We start from the raw sequence: 5640 nt of genomic DNA on the forward strand, positions 1-5640 counted from the left end.
AAGTCATCATGAAATCAAAACTGACAATTCTTATTTTTCATGGAATAAATGTAACAACCATCCAATCAATTCCCAATGGACAAAATCAAGTCCTGCCCTGATATATATATATATATATATATATATATATATATATATATATATATATATATATATATATATATATATATATATATACACACACACACCGATCAGGTTTCCTGATATTCCTAATATTGTGTTGGTCCCCCTTTTGCTACCAAAACAGCACTGACCCGTTGAGGCATGGACTCCACTAGACCCCTGAAGGTGTGCTTTGGTATCTGCACCAAGATGTTAGCAGCAGATCCTTTAAGTCCTGTAAGTTGTGAGGTGGAGCCTCCATGGATCTGACTTGTTTGTTCAGCACATCCCACAGATGCTCGATTGGATTGAGATCTGGGGAATTTGGAGGCCAAGTCAACACCTCAAACTCATTGTTGTGCTCCTCAAACCATTCCTGAACCATTTTTGCTTTGTGGAAGGGCGTATTATCCTGCTGAAAGAGGTCATAGCCACCAGGGAATACTGTTTCCTTGAAAGGGTGTACACGGTCTGCAACAATGCTTAGGTAGGTGGTGTGTGTCAAAGTAACATCCACATGGATGGCAGGACCCAAGGTTTCCCAGCAGAACATTGTCCAAAGCATCAAACTGCCTCCTCCATTGCTCCCGTGGTCCAGTTCTGATGCTCACGTGCCCACTGTTGGCGCTTTCGGCGGTGGAGAGGGGTCAGCATGGGCACCCTGACTGGTCTGCAGCTATTCAGCCGCATACAAGGTCCTTCTCCGAAGTGACTCTGACGCAAAATTGAGGTGCCAAAGATACTGTGTGAAACACTACGGTACAAGAATGTAACTGTTAGTTGTTTGGCATCAGGCAGTCAATCATAAACTAAACAATGCTGGCTTCATTAAATATTCATACACTTTGTACAGGCACAGAAACTTTCACAGGCTGTTTAGATTCAGTGCCTTAGAGAAACAAAAATGTCAGAAGAGTTGGTAATTACATTAACTGGAGTGATGAAGAATATCACTCTAATTATTAGATAACCAGAGCAGATTTACATAGTGACATTTTCAAAGATGCACATTTAAACACTTTGAACTGGTTTCACAGACGGGGCTTAGACTAAGCCAGATTAGGCCTTAGTTCAATTAGGATATTTAAGTAGCTTTTAAAAACGTTCACTAGAAAAATACATTACTGGTGTGCATCTTGAGACAAAACAATGGCAGGGACATATTTTAAGATATGTCAGTACAAGTTGCTTTCAGTTAAAACAGCTCAAAGATAACTCACAACTGCAACATTATATACCGCAATTCTGAGAAAAAAAGTCTGAATTGTGAGATAAAAATGCTCAATTACCTTGTTTTTGTGTTATTAGTATTCCAAAGTATTTAGATTAAGTTACAAAACTTGGGTAATCTAATCTAAACAAGTTACAAATGTATTTTGTAATCTGTAATGAAATGCATTTTAAAAGTAACCTACCCAGCCCTGAATATATTATGTTGCTTTGCTTTCAAAAATCTAACTGGCCCAAACTCGGTCATGTCCTTTGTTTAATCAATAATACTAACCTCATAAATATATGAATAAACATGTTAACTCAGGGTTTACCAATGTTCTGTGAAATATGATGCCTGAATAATTCAACTTAAAGGCATAGTTCACACCAAAATGTCATCATTCGCTCATCCTTATGTTGTTCCAAACCTGTATGAATTTCTTTCCTCTGTTGAACATAAAAGAAGATATTTTAAAGACTATGTTGGTAACCAGACAGTTGACAGTAGCCATAGACTTCCATAGTATTTTTTTTCCTATGGAAGTCAATGGCTTACGTCAACTATCTGCTTACAAACATTCCTCAAAATATCTTCTTTTGCCTTCAGCAGATGAAAGAAATTTATACAAGTTTGAAACTTGAAACTTGAGGGTGAGTAAATGATGACAGAATTTTTGCTTTTGGGTGAACTATCCTTTTAATTATTCACCAAAGGTAAATTATGAACAGTGTGGAAAAATATCAAATATGGCAGCATCTACTTACATTAAGTGCAAAAAAATGTGTAATATTTAAACTGGGTGTAAATATAGTGATAGATATTGTTTGCACCAAGTATAAGTAGCAATAAACAGTATATTGTGCAAATGGTTATTGCTGCTGAAGTAATATAAATAGAAGTAATATGCTACTTGTACTAATTGGTGAAGTTAATAGCCTTTGTCAACAAGGTTCGGAATTTACACTCCGTGTAAACAGACACCATCAAATTATTACAAACATTTCAATACTGAGGGGAAAGATGGTTAGCATTTGGCACTAATGATCTGGTCATTTTTTGTAACTGGGCTCTGTACCAAGAATATCATCATGTAGGAATCTATTTCAACACTGCTGTAGCCGTTCTCCACATTAATTAGTCATTGCTGCAAACACAGGTCTTAAGGGGATGAATGTTTACTTAGTATTGATCATCAGGGATCAAATGTGTGAGTTCATAATATCATATAAATGTACAAGGCAAAGACACCCAAGAGAAGCATCCTACCCCAAATCGGCAACTTAACCAGTTCCCAAAATATTAAGTTTAAACATTTTGAAAAGACCATCAAAGTTATAAATTATTGCCTAAACACTGTATAAATATTCCTCACGACGGATTAAGTTCCATAGTGCGTGAGAAACACAACAAGGCACACATGAAAAAATAATTAGATCATAACATATTCACTTTGATTCAAATTAAATATGTTTACATGGGGAAAACACGCTTGATTTCAATCCAAATTGGAAAATGAGGCACTAGCTGCTCAAATAATTTCTCATGCCAGGAAAAAAATCTTTTGTTGAAGCTGTTTTCCCTGCTGAAATTACAGTACACACTCCTACTTGGTTTGGTTGTGAGCAGTAAAAAAGATAAAGAGATATGATAGACCATCAGTGAAGTCTTTCTGATGCAGAGTGAAGATAGCTTTTAAAATGAAGGGGAAATGAACGCAGGGAACTCCTGTAGAGGTCAGCGAGTGTGGCTGATGGCTTTGTTATGGCACAGATTTCTTTTCCTGGGGTGAAATTAAAGGTCGAGTCGGAGGTTTGTGGATCAGTGTTTATTGTCAAAACCACAGAATTTTCCATAAGGTTTGAAGCATATCCTGCCTTCTTCAATGACAATTGTTTATTTGAAACACAGCACTTGATTCACAAGTGTTTGCAGAGTAAAAGATATAGATATGAACATTTTGTCATCATTTACTCACCCTCATGTCATTACAAAGCTTTATGACTTTCTTTCTTCTTTGGAAAACAAGTGCTGCCTGCATCCCAATTTGCCTACTTATACTATGCCCTAAAAGTATACTGTTGTTAAGAAAAGGTAAATAGGCCTACTTTTGAAGCAGAGTAGCAGAGTAGTAGGCAAGCTTTGGGTCATACTACTTCATCATAATTGCATCTTTAACAGACTGCTCCGTCACTTAGTTAAAGGGTTAGTTCACCCAAAAATGAAAATTCTGTCATTTATTACTCACCCTCATGTCGTTCCACACCTGTAAGACATTCGTTCATCTTCAGAACACAAATTAAGATATTTTTGTTGAAATCCGATGGCTCCGTGAGGCCTCCATAGGGAGCAATGACATTTCCTCTCTCAAGATCCATTAATGTACTAAAAACATATTTAAATCAGTTCATGTGAGTACAATGGTTCAATATTAATATTATGAACGAGACGAGAATATTTTTGGTGCGCCAAAAAAAACTTATATAGTGATGGCCGATTTCAAAACACTGCTTCAGGAAGCATCGGAGCATAATGAATCAGCGTGTTGAATCAGCGGTTCGGAGTGCCAAAGTCACGTGATTTCAGCCGTTTGGTGGTTTGACACTTGATCCGAATCATGATTCGATACACTGATTCATTTGTGCTCCGATGCTTCCTGAAGCAGTGTTTTGAAATCGGCCATCACTATGTAAGTCGTTATTTTGGGTTTTTTGGCGCACCAAAAATATTCTTGTCGCTTTATAATATTAATATTGAACCACTGTACTCACATGAACCGATTTAAATATGTTTTTAGTACCTTTATGGATCTTGAGAGAGGATCTTGAGGAAATGTCATTGCTCCCTATGAAGGCCTCACGGAGCCATCGGATTTCATCAAAAATATCTTAATTTGTGTTCTGAAGATGAATGAAGGTCTTACGGGTTTGGAGCGACATGAGGGTGACTCATTAATGAGTCATAATTTTCATTTTTGGGTGAACTATCCCTTTAAGTACATCCTGTCACCATTTAAACTCCTCTGTCAATCATCTTTTCACTGTTAAAATCCCCACATTCAAATTAATTTAATTTCTTACCATATCAGAGAGAAATGTAGTAGCACATTAATCTGCCAGTCATGGGTCTTTCATGCAGAGAACTCTCCTCATGTGTTTGCATAATGATGCATTTAAAGGTTAATAACCAAACGTATCTTCATAAAAGTACACAATGCTGTTGCAGATTAAATATAATGTGGATAACATTGAAGAAATATCTTTTCATTAGGTTAGATAAAACTTTATAAAACAGATAGTTATGGCCCTTGATTCTGATTGGTCGAGTCGAGTTTGAAGCCGTAGTAAAAGTCCTGAAAAATACATAAGTATCACTGCACCACTGAGTATGTATGTATGTTGCTGCACCAGTCTTAGCAACCACTCTTAGCAACGTAAACATATGTTTGTTCTCAACTGATTTTGTTCATTGAAGCTTACTGTATTATGTAGAAGAGTATTGTGAGAAAGACATTGAGTGACCGAGTGCATTACCTGCATTCAGATTTAGCATTTTCCTGCAGGTCAGTCCATTTGAATATCCGCTGCGATCTTGTCCTTTTAACATTTAAGGGGTTTTCCCGTGACTGACAGCGCTAGTCAAAGCATTTGTCAGTTGCGTCTTGTTCCGTATTCACAACAACTTTCAATATAAAAGTCTTTGCAACTGACTGACTCGCTCATAAAGATCTTTGCCTAATGTAACTTCTGTTGCTGTTCACGGTCAGGGACAGTTTTTTTTTTTTTCAGCGGAAGGAAGGCTTTTAATGATTTTACTTGATGAAAGTTGCATTGATGCATATTTTTTTGGCTTTAATATTTGTATTGTGTGGTAACCGTTTTAACTCCACTCCAAGTCATGCCTAACAACGCCCCTTAGCTGTTAAAAATTCACTGCAAACCACAGCTTCACTGGGCTTATTGCTTTAATTAATCACTCAAACCCCTTTATCTAATGCTGCGTTCCAGGCAGGTTTTTGAGCCCGTAAGTCACGACTTCAAATCACGACTCACGACTTTGTAGCGTTCCAGGAAAGTCACGCCAAACTGCGTAAAAGTGTAAACAAACCAACATGGCGGACCGTACGGGGCTTATGCTCATTAACAATTATTTCTATCGCCAGAGGTGCTTACTCCTTGCTTATTTGAGGGAAACGGAGGAGGAAACGGCGCATAAGGCAAGAGAAGCTGTTACCTTTTATTTTTCCGCGCACTTGCATAAACACCGCATCCGTATCCGTAGGGGCTGCCATTGTTGTTTCGCGGGTATGTGACGTCAGAACCCGTAAC

The sequence above is a fragment of the Megalobrama amblycephala genome, linkage group LG1 (assembly GCF_018812025.1).
Source record: "Megalobrama amblycephala isolate DHTTF-2021 linkage group LG1, ASM1881202v1, whole genome shotgun sequence".
Classification (NCBI taxonomy): Eukaryota; Metazoa; Chordata; class Actinopteri; order Cypriniformes; family Xenocyprididae; genus Megalobrama; species Megalobrama amblycephala.